Source organism: Hyperoodon ampullatus (assembly GCF_949752795.1).
Source record: "Hyperoodon ampullatus genome assembly, chromosome: 7".
Taxonomy (NCBI): domain Eukaryota; kingdom Metazoa; phylum Chordata; class Mammalia; order Artiodactyla; family Ziphiidae; genus Hyperoodon; species Hyperoodon ampullatus.
The window spans coordinates 89622699-89641435 of record NC_136920.1 but is presented as its reverse complement, the minus strand read 5'-3'; the positions used below and the strand labels follow the sequence as shown (position 1 = coordinate 89641435).

Below are 18737 nucleotides of genomic sequence, written 5' to 3'. Positions count from 1 at the left end.
AGATCTATCAATCCATTCACATCACATCAATATCCTAAAGGAAATAAATCATATGATGATCTCAAAGGATGAAAACATTATTTTGTGAGGTTCAAAACCTGTCTATCAGCAACAACAAAAACTTCTTGGCAAACCAATAGTATTTAAGAAGGAATTCCATTAAGTAATAAGGATCCCTAAACCCTGCTAGCTGTAAATAAGTTTCTATAGCAAACTGTGGGCTTAATAGAGGAAATTTTAATTTGTTCCACTTAGGTTGGAAAACAAAAGAAGGACCCTAAGGAAAAACCACCAGGCTGCATTTCACACTCAGATTCTTAATCAATTCAGAAAACACAATTGATTTTTTCCAGCACAATTTATTGGAAATTATACAGAACTGAGTACAGTGCCATGCACATTAGCAGCTTCACAGAAACCTCAAAACTCTGACATAGCATCTAATATCTCCATTCATCACACTTAAGTCATATTTTGGTCATGAAGTTGATGTGGCATTGACATGAATGTGGGTTATAATAGTGCAGGGATGCCATCGGGTCTGGGATCTCCTTGCTTAAATACCTGCTATTGAGTATTACAGTCTCTGTAAGAATTATTACAGTGTCTGTAAGAATAAGTGACTACCTCATGTTTTTGAGTGTAGTTGCTGTCCATAAATTACAAGTTTCACAAGAATCTGCTTGAAAATCAAGTAGAGCAGACTCTAGAATATCCTTGGATCAGTGTTCAATACATGGCAGGATGTGCAGGACACTCTTCCATCTTCAGGATTAATGTTGCAAGAACTTTGACTAAGGGTGAATTCTTTAGTCTAAAAGAGGGATTCACAGTCTGTCTACTAAATTTTTCTTCCCAGTCCGTCTCTTGACCTTTGTGAATATTTCTTTGCTGTATAATCTCTATATCTGTGCCAGATATTTTCTTAATACAATATGACTCTCAGGGAAAGGATTCTGGGAAGATGGATGGGTAGGAAGCACCAGGAATCTCTCTCTCCACTTGGACAACAATTACATGGGGAAAATCTGTCTGATGTAACTATTTTAGAACTCTGGAGTCCATTGAAGCTTTCAACTTCCAGGGGAAGGCTTGGATAGTAAATTGAAGTTAATTATGATCAGTTTCAGCTTTTAGACAGCAGTAGCTACCCATCCTTCACCTTTAGTCCTATGACAGACAGCTGTGCACATGTTCCTGGGGTAGCTTGGACACAGCTTGTAAGGGCTAGTATGGGTGAAAGAACCATGTCCTCCAAATATCAGGAATCTGTGCTCTGATTGCAGCTTTTGACTACAGAAGTGCAGACAAAGAGGCAGGTAGCCATGGTTGTGCCTCCCTAACCTTGCTGCAATCCTCTCACCCTCTGGCTGAAAATGACTTCCAGGAGACTTATAGGACCACACTTCTTTTGGGGGGAGCCAGACATCAAAGACTAGGACCTTCAAAAGCAATTACATATGCAGGGAAAATTTTTTAAAAAATTAAAAAGTGACCAGGAAGCAAAAGGAAAGGCATTGGACAGAAAAGATCTGAAAAGACTTTAAGTTTACATCCCAGGCAAATCTTTGGCACAAACACAGCCTAGGACAATCAAAAAACAAAAACAATAAACAAAAACAATTTTTTAAAACCCATCTGGAAATCAGATTCATTCCCCTTTCCCTGGGAAAGTGGGAAAATATGATTTCCAGAACTACCACATTATTAGAATAAATGTCCAATTTTCAACAACAAAAAAATCACAAGACATACAGAAAAACAAGAAAGTATGGCCCATTCAAAGGAAAAGAATAAAACAACATAAACTCTCCCTGGAAAGACATAATTGCAGATCTAGTAGACAAAAGCCTTAAAACAACTGTGTAAAAGATACTCAAAGAACTGAAGGAAGATATGGAGAAAATCAAGAAAATGGTGTATGAACAAAATGAAAATATCAATAAAGAGATAGAAAACAAAAAGAATGAAAGAAATTCTGGAACTGAAAAGTGTAAATCTGAAATGAAAATTCACTATAAGAATACAAAGGCAGATTTGAGCAGAGAGAAGAAAAACACAGCAAACTTGAAGATAGGACAATGGAACCAGCTGGGATGCTCCCCAGGGACTGAGACACCAGTCGGAGCCTTTTTTGTGATCTCAGACACCTTGCTAATGCCAGTGCTGGTGGATACTATTTTGGAGTTCTCCCTCCAACATGGGAGATGTTAGCACCAGTGGGCATGCCCCACCGAGAGTCTCAGCAATCCCTGTACCTTGGTCAAGCCTCACAGCCAGCCAAGTAGTAGCCCCCCCAACCAGCACCCTGCAGCAGTCATGACCAGGCCCTACAGCCAGGTCTGTGGTCAGCTTCATCCACCAGTGCCCTGAAGAAATGGCAGCTGAGCACTGTATCTGGTCTGGGGGCCAGCCCTGTGCACCAACATGCCACAGCAGCAGCTATGGCTCCACCACAACAGGACATTGCATGCAGCTCACACAAGGAAAACCCTTTGAATACTTGGACCTGGTGGCCAGGCAGTATTGATTTCATGGTGCCTTTAGGGCTTTTTTATATATAAAATAGTATCATCCTAAAACAGACAGTTTTACTTCTTCCTTTTCAGTTTGAATGCCTTTTATTTATTTATTTTTTGCTTAATTACTCTGGCTAGGACTATATTGAATAAAAGTGGTAAGAGTGGGAAGCCTTGCTTTGTTTCTTTATTTTTTTTACTTCTATTTTTCTTTTAATTAATTTTTACTGGAGTATAGTTGTTCCTTGTTTTGTTTCTGATCTTACAGGAAAAGCTTTTAGCTTTTCACCATTGAGTATGATGTTACCTGTGGGCTTGTTCGCATGTGGCCTTCATTATGTTGAGGTACAATTCTTGTATACCTAATTTATTGAGAATTTTTATCATGAAGGGGTGTTGAAATTTGTCAAATGCTTTTAATGCACCTACTAACATGGTCATATGATTTTTGTTCTTTATTCTATTAATGTGACATATCACATTTATTGGTTTGCATATGTTGAAACATCATTGCATTCCAGAGATAAATCCCACTTGGTCATGATGTATGATCATTTTAATGTGCTGTTGAATTCAGTCTGCTAGTATTTTGTCAAACATTTTTGCATTTATGTTCATCAGATATATTGGCCTGTAATTTTCTTTTTTTATAGTGTCTTTGTATCCGGGTAATGCTGGCTTTGTAAAACAAGGTTAGAGGTGCTCTCAAATTTTTTGGAAGAGTTTGAGAAGTATTGGTGTCAATTCTCCTTTAAATGTTTGGTAGAATTCACTCGTGAAGCCACCTGGTCCTGGGCTTTTCTTTGGTAGATGACTTTTGATTACTTTTTCAATTTCTTTATCTGTTATTGATTTGCCCAGAAATTCTAATTCCTCATGATTCTGTCTTGGAAGGTTATATGTATCTGGGAATTTATGCATTACTTCTAGTTTATCCAGTTTGATAGCATAGTTGTTCAAGGTAGTTTTCAGTGCACCAACTTGAGAGCACGTGTGGTGTGTTGGGGGCATATTTCGGCCAGTTGGTGGGTACTGCAGATAAGGTGTCCTGTGGTGTTCATGCACGGGCCTTTTGGTGGAGTCTGCCAGCCAGTTAGTAGGATCTTCAGCCAGGTTTTGAGATCCAAGAGGTGGTTTTTTGAGGTCCCTCCCCTTTTCCCTTCTTCTCGCTCCCTCTAGGCTATTCAGCCATGCTGATCCTCTCAGTGATATGAGTGGGATGAGACAGAAGTGAGCACTCTGGCAACATGCTGCAAGGCTGGGGAAAATGGGCACTCACTCCTTTCTCACTTTCCCCCTTGGGAGAAATTGTGGGCTGTGGGAGCCTCTCTTGGCACTCAGATCTTCCTCCCCAGGAGAGGGATGATGCAAGTGAAGTTAAACTGTTCTTACCCTGTTTAATGTGTCTATTCTTGGATATTTTTGCTTGAGTGGGGTGCTGGAATCTCCATACGGGACTCCCAAGTTTCCACAGAGATATTCCTGTCCAGGGATGCTTGTCAAAATCAAAGTTTCTGTGGGGTATGAGGACTGAATCTCCTGATCCACCATCTTGCTGATGTCATTGTCTATTTCTATTTATTTCTGTGTAACAAATAGCATAAACTTAGAAGCTGAAAAACTATACTTTTTTATTATCATATAGTTCTGTAGGTCAGATATTTATGCAAGGTCAACTGACTTCTCTGCTAGGAGTCTTACAAGGCTTAAATAAAGTGGTTTTTTGTTTTGTTTTGTTTTGCTTTCTTGTTTTGTTTTGCCAGACTGAACATTACCTAGAGGCTCTGAGAAGAATCGACATCTCATTAAAGCTTTTGTAAGGATCCAGTTACCTGTGAATGTAGAACAGAGGTCCGTTTTTCATGCTGTTTGTCAGCCCTTTGAGGGAGTCTCAGTTGCTCTCCACAAGGCCTCTTGATTTTCAAAGACAGCAACAATATTACTCTCAAGCTGAATCTTCCCCAAGCTTTGTATCACTCTGAATTTCTGTACTTTCACCAGGCATGGAAAACCTCACCTTATAAAAGGCTCATGTGACTAACTATGCTAGAATCTCTCTGATGGACTACTAAGTTCTACAGAGCTCTTCCTGTCCAGGGATAGTTAACAAAACTGATTTTTCTGTGAGGGTATCAGAGCTGGACTCTCCTATTCCACCATCTTGCTGACATCACTCTGTATTACTTTCTATCATTGTGTAAAGAATTACCATACACTTAGCAACTGGAAACTACACCCATTTATTGTCACATAGCCTGTAGGTCAGATGTAAGTCCATACAAGTAATCTCCTGAATCTATGGCCCAAAGATTAGTAAACTTCATTATATTTGCAAAATCCTCTTTGTCATTGAATTTATCATAATCATGGGGTTGAAATACGTGGCAAACATCATGGAACCATGATGGAATTCAGCCTATCACAGACTGTGAAAGATATCCTAGCCCTCCTTAGCACTCACTACCCAGAACAGAACCACACTCAGCAACAGACACCTATCCATCACTCTCAGGACCTGAGATCTTCCCAGCTGGAAGCAGGATCCTTGGCCCAACTTCCCTGTGGCTCTAGCCTTATCGGGCAAAGAAACCAAGCTTTGGCAGAGAAGTTCAACTAGCTGTGTCCCGTGATGAGATGAGAACACTCTGACACTGACCCCCTGCTGTGAGGAGTGTGGCACTGGGGAATAAGGCTGTGTGGCAGGTCCATTCATCAAGCTGCCCTTAGGAGGGTTCCCACTGCACGTCCTTCCTTTCTGCTGTGGAGCAGTCAGGAGGGCGAAAAATGATGCCAAAACAGACAGTGAAGGGAGGGATGCTCTGGAGTACACTTGCTGCTTGGCCCTGATACATCAGGAAGAAATTTTATACTGATGTCATCAGAGAAACTGACACAAAGACTCAAAGTCTTGAGCTCCCCAGTGCTTTCTGCTCTAGATCCATGTCCCTCCCCACTACATACATCATTCTTCCATGCCACAAATCCAAAAACGACTGGAAATATCCTGGAGGCTGAGCATTGACAGGTGAAAGAACATGGGTTTAAAATGCCTGGAGTCTCTGTAATGACCTATATGGGAAAAGAATCTAAAAAACAGTGGATATATGTATATGTAAAATGGATTCACTTTGCTGTACACCTGAAACTAACACAACATTGTAAATTAACTATACACCAATAAAAATTTTTAAAAAGTGATCTTGGGACAATAAAAGTTTCATACAAAAACATAAAATGCCTGGAGTGCGTTAGTGGCGGTCAGTGTTGATGATGGCAATTAAAGTGCTGGTAGTGGTGGATTATGCTGGTGGGGTGTTTACAGCAAGCTAGACAGGAGAGGTTTAGGGGCTGGTCCAGGTGGTTTATACATGTGGGTTTTATTATCAATGTTCCAGAAAAGCAGCTATTCAAACAGAGTGTACTTTCTGCATAATTGGTGAAAAATATACAAAATCCACAAGAGAACGTATTGTAAGAAGATGCATGTTTCCAGTGGTGATTTGGGAAATGATGAAGGACCAGTGATGAGGGAAGCCTGTTCATCCACCCATAAAGCAGCATTCCTTTTCTTGTGACTGCTACAGTTGGTCATTGGTCTGGACAAGGTTAGCAGGTTTCCAAGGTAGAACATGAATGAGAGGAGACATGGTGGGAGATGGCAGTTCAAGAAATGAGGCAAAATAGCCACACTCCTTGTGTGATGTTGGGGGAAGGGAGACAAATGACCATATGGAAGGATGTTTGCCAATGTGTGTGTATCTTGGGGGTGAAGTTAGGACTGATGATTGGACCAATCGTACAGGCAGAGAATAGAAGTCACTAAATATAAACTTGTGAAAATACTTAGTCCCAATTTTTTAATTAAACTTTCCTTAACTGGATTCTCTAGTTAGTAGTTGAAAAGAAAATGAATGTAAAGAATTGAACCTATAACCTAATGACTAAGTGCTATTATATTCCCTACTTCCTTGATGGGGAAATTGAGGGCTGTAGATGAATGACTTGCCAGAGTCTCATAGCCAGTAGGTGTTGGAATGAGTCTTCAAACCCAGATTCATCTGATTTCTGAGTCTGTGCTCTGGCCAGGGCACTTCCGGCTTGGGTTTCTGCCTAGACACATTACTGAAAGATCTGATAGGGACTGGCGTGGGCCTGGAAGCTTGTGGTGGTTCTAGGCGCCCCCTGTCTGGCTGCTGCCCAGGCGAAGGTTCCTGCACTGGGAGAGATTGTGCCTGATGACCTCTAAGTAGACTGACCATATAATTTATTCCCTAGACTGAAGCACTGGGGAGTGAAAGGGGTAATTTAGTAAGTAAGCTTGGAATAAAGTCATGAATTAGAAGTGACTATTATATCTCTCCCAACTTTGGAAGTCTCACGGGCTCAGGATAAATTTAATATATGACTTTTATCAAGCTCTCAATTCCTGATCAACCTCTGAAGCCTCCTCTCCTGAAAAACCAGAAAATTTCCCAACATGTCATCCAGGAATGTGACGTATCATCCAGCATAACTCCACCATTTAAAATGACCATTGTCTTCCAGTGCAACCTGATGTAGACATGTTACGGAATGCTGTTTAAGAAACTTTAAAGGGAGTTACCATATGATTCAACAGTCTCACTCCTGGGCATATATCTGGAAAAGACAAAAACTCTAATTCGAAAAGATACATGCACCCCAATGTTCATAGCTGCACAATTCACAATAGCCAAGATATGGAAGCAACCTAAATGTCCATTGACAGAAGAATGGATAAACAAGATGTGATGTATATATGTATAATGGAATATTACTCAGCCATAAAAAAAGAATGAATTAATGCCATTTGCAGCAACATGGATGGACCTAAAGATTATCATACTATCATACCTAAAGATTATCATACCTAAAGATTATCATACGTAAGTCAGACAGAGAAAGACAAATATTATATCACTTATATATGCAATCTAAAAAATAATACAAATGAACTTTTTTGCAAAACAGAAACAGACTCACAGACACAGAAAACAAACTTATGGTTACCAGAAAGGAAGGGGGGAAGGGATAAATTAGGAGTATGGGATTAACAGATACCAGTATATATAAAATAGTTGGGCTTCCCTGGTGGCACAGTGGTTGAGAGTCCGCCTGCCGATGCAGGGGACATGGGTTTGTGCCCCGGTCCGGGAAGATCCCACATGCCGCGGAGCAGCTGGGCATGTGAGCCATGGCTGCTGAGCCTGCGCGTCCGGAGCCTGTGCTCCGCAACGGGAGAGGCCACAGCAGTGAGAGGCCCGGGTACTGCAAAAAAAAAAAAAAAAAAAAGGAACAACAAGGATTTACTGTATAGCACAGGGAACTATATTCAGTATCTAGTAATAATCTACAATGGAAAAGAATGTGGAAAAGAATGTATATATATATATATATATTTATATTTTACAGACACTTCACACATATATATATGAATCACTTTGCTGTACACCTGAAACTAATATAATATTGTAAATCAACTGTAGTTCAATTAAAAAAATTTTTTTAATAAAACAAAAAAGAAACTTTATGGAGAAGAGTGGATGAATGAAGGCCTGCCAGGAATGTGGCGCAGCATATTCTTCTCTGAGGTGATCATGGCCTTTTCTGGTATAGATTTTACTTATGATATTTCTAAACGATTTATGTGTGGTTTGGATACACAAATGGAACTATTTTAGTCATGTAGCATCTCCATTTTATTTTCGTACAATTAGATAGCTGTCAGGCATTTTCTAGTGGGGCCACATCCCCTAAACCTTTATTTGTTTATTGTAAGTACTCTGAACAGAACAGGTACATCATGCCAGAATTCCATAGTCAAGCATCCAGCACTATCCTTCCCTTAGGAAACATCATCGGGATGTTTGAGGAGCATAAATTTCCATGAGAAGATTTGACCAGATCATTATTTTCTGCTTTTCACTCTCTTTTCCCAGGTTCCCCAGTGATAACGTGGCCCTTTACAATGTCACATTATGCATTGTGTACTATGCACTATTATTATCAATACATCCTTCAAGTTTGCACAGAACAGAGTATCTTCAGTACAACAATGCTATGAAAGAAGAATTCTGCTCCTTGGCAGCTCCAATAATTTGTGTATATCCTGTTTCCTCCATTCTCCACTCCTTCCTCACCCTCTGTTCTTGCATAGTGATGACGGGGGCATGTGGGACTTGGGGAACCGTGTGCATCTCTGGAATTCCACTATCATGTTAGAGTGACCTGCTGAGCATACAGAGGACCCTGGGTCCCTCAGCACAGTTCCTCAGTGTGGGGACTGGGTAACAATGACATCGTTCGTCCATGCACCCCACACCCCTGCAGAATCTACTCTGAATCATTTTTGTCTCCTGAAGGTGGTGAAGGGGAGTTCTCACGCATCATAGCCCTCCTCTCACAGTGTAGGAGACAGCTGGACTCTCAGTCTGTGGGTGCGTGGGGTTTCTTGGCCCTCTTCCTCCCGTAGTTGCTTTCTGGGCTGGCAGATCCTAAGCATTCATTTACTTGTCCTCTTATTCTTGTTTAGTCAGAAATATTACTGAGCACCCGCTCTGTACCATGCATTGTGCGGAGTGCTTCTGGCTAATGGTGAACGTGACTGTCACGGTCTCTGCCATGAAAGTGTTGTCTAGATGCAGAAGGAGAGAGGGGAAAGGGAGACCGCCACTGTGACCTGGAATGTTTTCTCTAGCACCCAACCTGCACATTGGGATCTTGCTCCATGATCTTCTCCTTCCTTTGGCTGGATCTCCAAGCATGAACACGCTAGTTGGGGGCTTGGCTATATTTATTAAACATGGTGAGTGAGGTGAAGACATTTGAGAGAATATAAACGGTGAATTGTAATTAAAATATGACAAAAAATATTTGCACCCTGTTTGCCTTGTGTGTCCCATCCTAGCATGTCCCACTCCATGCTGATGGCAAAGTATCTGCAAAAATTCTGAGTCTTCCAGCCCAGTCCTGGAGCAGTGTTTGCCTCTATCTATATACATCCAACTTGGTAAAAATGGATCTGCATTTTTAGGGGCTAGAAAAATAAAAGAGTTGAATATGGTAGAAATTGTTTTATACTTTGTAAAATTACGTAGGCATCCATCTAGCTCTAAGGCTTCGATTACTTTGTTGTTTGGATAGTATTTGCTGTGTATTTGTTTACTATGTATTCATGATAGGCTGAATATATATCTTTTTTTTTTTTTTTTTTGCGGTACACGGGACTCTCACTGTTGTGGCCTCTCCCATTGCGGAGCACCGGCTCCAGACGCACAGGCTCAGCGGCCATGGCTCACAGGCCCAGCTGCTCCGAGGCACGTGGGATCTTCGCGGACTGGGGCACGAACCCGTGTCCTCTGCATCGGGAGGCGGCCTCTCAACCACTGCGCCACTAGGGAAGCCCTGAATATATATGTTAAATGATGTATTTGCATTTGTAGCAGTGGCTGTAGATCCTTGTTTTTGAAAATGCTGAATAATTTTTGTTTTTACAAATATTATTGCCAACTACTCTCGCAACTGCCAATACCAATTTGGTCCTGAGAGGTGACAAAAACTCTCTACTTTCACCAAACATGAGTCAGGCTCCTCTGAGTACTCTTTTTGTCTAGCTCCTGACCTTGGCCCTGTCCTTGGCACAGATAGTCCAGTTTTAGCAAGAATCTTGCTGGGTCAGTTTAGTAAAAACTCTCCATCTTGATATCTGATCCAATTCCTCATTCCCTGCCTCTGTATCTTATCACTCTGCCCTGCCCTCAGCAAAAATCCTGTTGAGTCAGCCTAGCAAGATTTCCCATAGATCTGATGTTTCTTCTTAGTTAATTTTGCATCACTGACCCTCACGCCCAACCCTGCTCCTTGGCTATAAACCTTCACTTGTCCTTCTTGTATTCAGAGTTGAGTCCAATCTCTCTTCTCTACTACAAAACCCATTATAGTGGTCCCCTGGAATAAAGTCTACCTTACTGTTTTTAACAAATGTCATGAGCGTTTTCTATTTAGTAGAGGGCCATGGTCCTAAATATGAGTACAAACATTGGGAGGGGGAAAGGAAAGCAAAAGGCACAGGCTATAACTACAATGAGTGCATCCTGAGCCCTGAGACAGGTGTCAGCCCAGGTTGGGTACTGGCTTGGGCTGTGGGACTGGAGGGGAGGTGGTCATGGGGACCTTGGACCCAGAGGAAATGGCTATCCTATTAGCAAAGCCCGGCCCACATGACAAGCTCTTGTTCTTGGGCCTGGGGCAGGGGGATGTCCAAAGAGTAAAGAGTCAGGGACTGTTGAGGGGCCCAGAAATCTGGTCAGGCGTCATGTCCCCCACTCATCAGGAGGCAGCCTCAAGGGATCAGGAGGGACACCTGGGACATTTATCCTCGGAAGTGTCCAAGGGGGCTGGTTCTGTGGGAACGTTTCCTGGGCCTGCGTGGCTGTGAAACACCCACCGGCAGGTGTGTAAAAGGAAGCTTCTGCCCACAGCCCAGGAGCAGCTCAGTCTAGATTCTTCGACTTCCCTCATTTGCACACAAGAGCAGTCTGTCCCCACCCTTCCTGGGCAACCTGCCCCCTGCTGCAGCCGCCTCTGCATCTTCCCGCCATCCCAGGCTGACATGGACAAGTCCCTGCTCCTGCTGCTGGGAGTCTTGCCTTTCGTGCTCTTCCGAGGAGTGGGTGAGTCCCTGTGGTGGCTGGGAAGGGGGTGACGACGTGGAGGTGGGCTGGGCAGCAGCACCTGGATGGTGATCTGACCAGCTTGGGAGGGGAGAGATCAAGGATGAGGTTCTAGGATGATCTGACCAGCGAGGATCTGAGGTCTCTTTCTGCTGTCCCCATCCCGACTGCTACCAGGGAAAGAGTTCAGGTTCCTTTCCAAGGTCTCAGAGTGGGGTCAGTCCCTCCCTGGGGCCTCTTCTCAATGGGAGGTTTTGTGGCTTGCTGGAATGGCCCTAAGAGGCAGAGCCAATGGTTGCTCAAGACTTTCTATAAAGACACAGCCAAGGGGCAATGATCTACCAGGAACAGGTCCCTGAAAGGCTTATCTTGAACCAGTATTTCCATTGTAAGTGACAATATTTCCACTGTCACTTAGATATGTTCGGACATCAGATGTCTTTTGTGGGGAGGTATGGTAAGAAATTTTGTAAGACTGCATCCCCACCTTGGAGCCAGTACAGTCCTATGTCCCAGGATATTCTGGCCTCTGGTGCCTGTATATAGATGCTCTCATTTTGTTCTGCATAATGGCATCATAGTGAGGGGGACAGCTTTCATTTTATTTTTAATGGAATCAAAATCCTGTGTAAAAGACCCATATCCTTACAGAATCAACAGTCATAATATGATGCAAACATTTCCAAGCTTTAAGCATATATTGGAGGAAGTATTTAGGATCGTGTTTTTTCCTTGATCCCCTGGACCCTATCAGTGTTCTAGCCCACCTTAATATCAGCCATTCAGCTCTGGAATCAGCCTTCATGTCTGTTTTCTACAGCTTCAGATACGTTATGTATGGTCTGCCAAAATTTTAAGAAAGGTCAATGTTTGAGAGGCAAAGGCAACTGCACCATGGAACAAGGCCCTGGATGTAGAACCAGAGATTTCTTCATTTTCTCAGAGAAAGGTAATGCTATTAAGCCAGGTTCTTCTGGCTTGAGCTGGCACCTGACTCCTGACACTGGGTAGGGGCTGCAGTCTGAGGGAGCCCTCACTGGGAGGTGGATGTGTCCCTGGTCTGGAAGCCAGGCTTGGGGTGTCGGGGGAAGGTTCCAGGTATTGTTGTCTGGCACTGAGTGTCAGTGTCCTTCTCTTCCAGATGGATGGCGCCTCGACCACACTGAATTGGACTGTTATGATTATTGTTCATCTTCAAATTTCTATTTTGGGGACCTGAAGATTTCAACCTTTTGCTGTAAAGGTCGAGATTTCTGTAATAAATATTATGGAAAGGGAAAAGAATGATAGGGTCACTAACAGTTGATTCCTTGGCAGTGATGCCCCCTCACCCTCTCTTCTTGGCATCTCTGGTCCCATATCCTCCACACGTGCTCCTGCAGAGCATGCTGTGTCCTCCTGTCTACTCCAAGTTTCCCTCCTTACTTCTCTCCTGGCAACCGGCTCCTTCCCACCAACATACACCAAGTGCTCTCAGTTCACCCTTGGTTCATCTCTCTGCTTCGTTCACATCTGCAAATCATCATCCCACCCTGATTCCTCACAGTCACCCTATTCCTCTGGCTGCCTGGTTTCTGATCCCACCAACTCAGAAGTGACTGCAATGTGCCCAGAAAGGTGAGGGGTACCATCTTATACATCAGGAGTTTGTGGGGTCAGTGGAAAACTCAGGAAAATGTGTCCAACTGGCAGATGGGCAGAAAAGCCTTAAAGTCCAAGAAGGTACCAAGGCCTAAGGCAGAAAAAGTGGGCTCATCAGATTTAGAAAGTGGAATAGGACCTTTGATAAGAGTGACCTTAATGCTTTTAATCAAAGAAACATTTTTTTCTTCTTGGTATTTCTTTCTTGGTGTTTACATTTGTTTAATGGAAAAATCCTCTCACTATAACTGTAGCACTGAATATTTATACATCTTCTCCTCTTCTATATATAACATTTTCTGCTCTTTTTGTCCATCTCCTTTTTTTTTTTTTTTTCAGTTTCTTTCCATCTTTTTTCCTTAGCATATTCTTTCTCTTTTCCTTTGCTGTTTGCTATGGGAAAATGGAGATTATTATTTGTATTTTTATTACTGATTTTTGATTATTTCCCATTCACAATTTAAAACAAATTAAATGAAACCTTTTATATGTGTCTTGAAAAAACTAACAAGAATAAATTAAATCGCTTTAGGACTCTTATTTAGTTAAAACATTTCAAAGTTATAAGAAGAATCTTCTAAAAATCTAACTTTCGGGCTTCCCTGGTGGCGCAGTGGTTGAGAGTCCGCCTGCCGATGCAGAGGACACGGGTTCGTGCCCCGGTCCGGGAGGATCCCACATGCCGCGGAGCGGCTGGGCCCGTGAGCCATGGCCGCTGAGCCTGTGCGTTCGGAGCCTGTGCTCCTCAACGGGAGAGGCCACAACAGTGAGAGGCCCATATACCGCAAAAAAAAAAAAAAAAACAAACACTAACTTTCTTTCAGAATATCAAATTTAAATATTTTAAAATAAATGTCCCCTTTAAATTTGAGCTGAGTTAGGAGATGGGAATGGAAGACAAATTGGATTGTCCACTGAGGAGCATGGCCTAAGCCAGAGCCTTGTTATTAAAGGCAAAAATGTCAGCAACAACCCCATTAAGATCAATGGCAATAAAACCCAACTCAAGTACTCCAGCCTATATTAAGCTGGGTGTGCTTATATCTGGTTCCACCAAAAAGAACTATGGATGGGTCATGGTGATGGAAAAGGACCAGTTAGAGGGCTTTTAATTATTTTAAAAGTACCTTTTATCACTTAACACCTCATAGGCTGGCTAATACCCAAAAAACAGAAAACAAAACTGTTGGTAAGGATGTAGAGAAATAGGAATGCTTGTGCACTGTTAGAGGAAGTGTAAAATGGTGCAGCCACAATGGAAAATGGCATGATGATTGCTCAAAACATTAAAAGCAGAATTCCTATATTATTGTCATTAGTGTATCATTGCTATAACCAGCAATTCCAGTTCTGGGTATGTATCCATAAGAGTTAAAAGTGGGGTCTCGAAGAGATATTTGCACACTCATGTTCATAGCAGCGTTATTTATAATAGCCAAAGGGTGGAAGCTATCCAAGTGTTCACCAAGCAATACTGTAACTGGATAAACAAAATGTGGTGTATATATATATATATGAAGGGATATCATTCAGTCTTAAAAAGGAAGAAGATTTTGACACATGCTTCCACATGGATGAACCTTGAGGGCACAGTGCTAAGTAAAACAAGCCAGTCTCCGAATGACAAGTACTGTATGGTTCCCCTTATATGAGATTCCTCAAGGAGACAAATTCATACACAGGCGTACCTCTGTGCTTCACTTTATTGCAATAGTAGCTTTACTGCTGTGGTCTTTACTGTGGTGGTCCGGAACAGAATGTGTAATATCTCCCAGCTATGCCATGCTTGTCAAAAAGAAGTGGAGTGGAGGTTGCCAGGGGCTTGGGAGGTGGGGAATGGAGAGCTGTTATTTAACGGATATAGAGTTTCAGTTTTGCAAGATGAAAAAGTTCTGAAGATCAGTTTCACAGCAATGTGAATGTACTTAACATGACTGAACTTTACACTTAGAAATGGTTAAGATGGTAAATTTTATTTATGTGTTTTTACCATAATTAAAATTTTGGATAACAAAAACAGAAATTAAAAAGATATACTTTTATCCTTTTCAATAAAAGTGAAAATAAAAACAGAACAAACCCCCCCCAAAAACTCCTGCTTTTTGTTAACCTCCTACTCTTCACTGATGATCGATGGAAATTCTGTAGCTATTGTAGAAAATATGGAAAATACAAATAAGTTAACAGAACATCAAATACTTCTGCAATGGGGCTGTACTTCCTGACTTGCTCCAAAGAGTAAAGCATGAAAATGGGAGGGGGGGACCTTTACAAGAAATAATCTGGCAAATAGTTACTCAGTAGGTGATCAAGGTTAATGTCATCCATGATAAGGCAGGTTGATATTATATAACCCAGGTCTAATAAAACATCAGAAAAACCCATATTGAGGGACATTATGCAAAATACCTGTTCCATACTCCTCAAAAAAATGGAATGTTATAAAAAAAACAGGGAAAGTCTGAGAAACAGCCGCAACCCAGAGGAGGTAAGGAGACATGATGAGAAAATAAAATGTGGAATCCTGGAAGAGAAAACAGAAACTAGGCAGGAACCTAATGAAATCTGAATGCAGTATAGAGTTTAAAGTTAACTTATCAATATTTTCTCATTAGTTGTGACAAAATTTTCCTGTAAATCTAGAACTATTGCAGAATTAAAAGTTACTGAAAAAAACCACCCAAACATATCATTAGAGAGAAATGTTGTTATAATTTAGTGTATATCCTATTGGCCTTTTCATGATAAGTACGCACACACACACACACACACATTTTTAAATCTTACTCTTACAGAGTAAGATCATACATAGATCATACATAGATCATACATAGAATATGGATATTAAATGTTAACTGTAATCAAATGTCATCTCCTTCAGGAGAGGTGTTAGGAATCATACTCCCAGTCCCCCTCTACCTTCACCCCTACAAGGAATCATCAGAGCAGAGGCTTATCAGCCCCTTCAGCTTATCCAAGGCCCCTGGGAACTGAAGTCCTGTATGCAGGGACCGACTCCAGATACTGCTCTGAATGCCAGCACCCTAGTCAAGGGGTTGAAAGGATCTTTTCAACTAGAACTTCCTCCCATGGGCAAAAAAGAATAGGAAGAGCCCAGCAACCTTCACCCCCAAGGAAGCCAACAGCCCTACCCTCCACTGCCACCTGCAGGACCTCTGCTGTCTTGGCCACGGAAGACCCCTGCCAAGTCTGGTTGACATCAACCTCAGCTGACTGGGCTGCGTGGAGAAACTATGCCACAGTGCCTTCTCAGGAACAAAAGATGCTCATCCTACACAGTTGGTACCCTCCCAGCCACCTCCAAGTGAAAGCCTTTCACTGAAGCCAGTGCAAAAAGAACGGAAGAGGTGACTGCACCCGCCTGCATGCAGATTATCAATGCAAAGAGGTCGGAAACATGAAAAAGCAAGGAAACATGACTCCATAAGAACAGAATAAGTCCTGTTCTGCTCCTTCCAGCCTGAGGTTGATTTTTCCCAACTTTACACCAGGTAAAGGAACGACAAAGGCAAATAAAAGCACCATAAAAATTCCTACCATTTTGCAGCTTTTTTTTTTTCAATTGGGTATTCACTTGGTTGCTGTATATTTTTGTTTTCCAGAGCTCCTATAAAATTATTTTAGCCAGTCTCTAGTTATTGTTGTTGTTTTAATATTTCATGGGGGAATGAGCATCTGCCTTCTTGCTGGTGTCAGTTCCTAGACCACTTACTTTAAAAAAACAGAAAAGTCTTTGGGGACTTCCCTGGTGGCACAGTGGTTAAGAATCCGCCTGCCAATGAAGGGGACACGGGTTCGATCCTGGTCGTGGAAGATTCCACACGCCGCAGAGCAACTAAGCACGTGCGCCACAACTACTGAGTCCCGAGTGCTACAACTACTGAAGCCCACACGCCTAGAGCCCATGCCCCACAACAAGAGAAGCCACTGCAATGAGAAGCCCACGCACCGCAACAAAGAGTAGCCCCCGCTCGCTACAACTAGAGAAAGCCCGCGTGCAGCAACAAAGACCCAACGCAACAAAAAATACATATATATATATAAAATATATATACTTATGAAGGGTGTAAAGTCTGTGTCTAGACTCTTTTTTTTCTTTCACATGGATGTCCATTCGTGTTCTATATTTTGACAATATACTACAGTCCTTCAATTAAAAAAAGGTTATTTTCAATTAAAAATCTCACAGTGAAAATCAGCCTTAGATGGACACTCTGATGAGGGAGAGGCAAGGATTTAAACCAAGGTCCTTATGACATTGAGTCTCAGATTTATTCTCTTCTTCCATTCTCTGTGAATTGACGTGTTCCACATATGACTAGTTTGCCACTGCAAGTACTTAGTGCTTGTGTTGTGTTATCTCAGTAGACCTTTGTGATGTTTGACAGTTTTTCTTTTATTCCCTGGCGCTGGGGAGCAAGAAAGTTCTGTTGTTCTGTTAAATGTCTGTTCTGTATCCCATATTTCTTGACGCGTCTGTACCTGGGTCATGGACTTTTCACATATGGCCTCCTTTTCCATTTGGGGGTTAGATCTGACCTACTGGGCGTGTTCTCAGAAACAGCTCTCTGTCACAGTCCTGCATCCACAAAGGGCTTTCAGTGCCCAGGGAAGTGTTCTTCTTCCAGGGGAGTTCATCGGGGAGGGAATAAGAATGCTCAGTGGCATTAGGTGTGGGTGGTGCATTTCAGTACAGGCTACATGGGTAACTGCACGGAAAACAGAGTGCTTCAGGAGGTTGAGAGAAAGGAATCCATGGGTTCATGATTAGAAAATAGACACGGATAAGGAAATAAGAGCATGCCAGTATATCCCAGACACACTAGAGTAGCACTGGTGTATGAAATCTCTTACCTAGCCCCTGGCCCACTCTGTTGGTCACTAAATCTCAATTCTCCTAGCAAAGAGAGAAAGGGCTGGTATGGTGACATATCCTCAAGCCCCGCAGTGAACCTGAGAGGTGTTGAGAGGAGGAACAAGAAGTTCTGATCTCAGAGATTCATGGCACCAGTAGCAAAGTTGATTAAAATATGAAAACTGCTCTGGTGGCCTCCTAGGGTCATTTCACATTCCAGCTAGTATAACCTCCAGCCCTCTGCTACATCCAGAGAAATTCACCTCCTCTGGATATACCATTTTCTACTCTTTAATTTGACCATCTTTGAGATCTAGGTCATTCCCACTTCACTGAGAAAACCTCCCTTATAACCATCCCCCTGTTTGTGCTAAGGTCTCTGGTATACACAACTTGATGCTGTTGCAGTGGTCCCCAACCTTTTTGGCACCAGGGACTGGTTTCATGGAAGAAAATTTTTCCATGGACTGTTGGGAGGGGGTGGCGGGGTGGGGAATGGTTTTGGGGTGATTCAAGTGCATTACATTTATTGTGCACTTTATTTCTATTATTATTACACCAGCTCCACATCAGATCATCAGGCATTAGAACCCAGGGGTTGGGGACCCCTGCTGTAGTGAACTCACCTTGTTTTGTCTATAATCTTTTTTTCCTTCGGGCTAAGTGGAGGGTTGCTTAGAAAAGGGAGTATTTCTTACATTTAAAAATATAGATATTTATTTATTTATTTAGGCTGCACCAGGTCTTAGTTGCAGCACGTGGGATCTTTTAGTGGCGGCATGCGGGCTTCTTAGTTGCAACATGCATGCAGTATCTAGTTTTGGGAGCGCAGAGTCTTACCCACTGGACCACCAGGGAACTCCCTTCTTACATTTTTAAATAGAACTCCAGGCCTACCTTGCTCCAGTAAGCTAGGCAATTAGTGTGCTGTCCATAAAACTTGTTAAATTTGAGAATACCCTCTGGGTCACCTGTAGTTGGAACAGCCTACAGCAATGTCCTAGGGCAGGC

General features: G+C 42.3%; 1 long non-coding RNA gene across 2 annotated transcripts in view; it reads right to left on the bottom strand.

Annotated features, from left to right (window-relative positions):
• Positions 1-18737, bottom strand: part of LOC307056524 — a 64110-nt gene continuing 45373 nt past the window's right edge. Inside the window, exon 6 of one of the 2 annotated variants that reach the window (XR_013811012.1) lies at positions 1-34. This is a non-coding gene — a long non-coding RNA (uncharacterized lncRNA). Of the gene's footprint in view, positions 35-12894; positions 13244-18737 lie in introns of those variants that run through there. The other variant, XR_013811013.1, reaches the window with a different exon arrangement.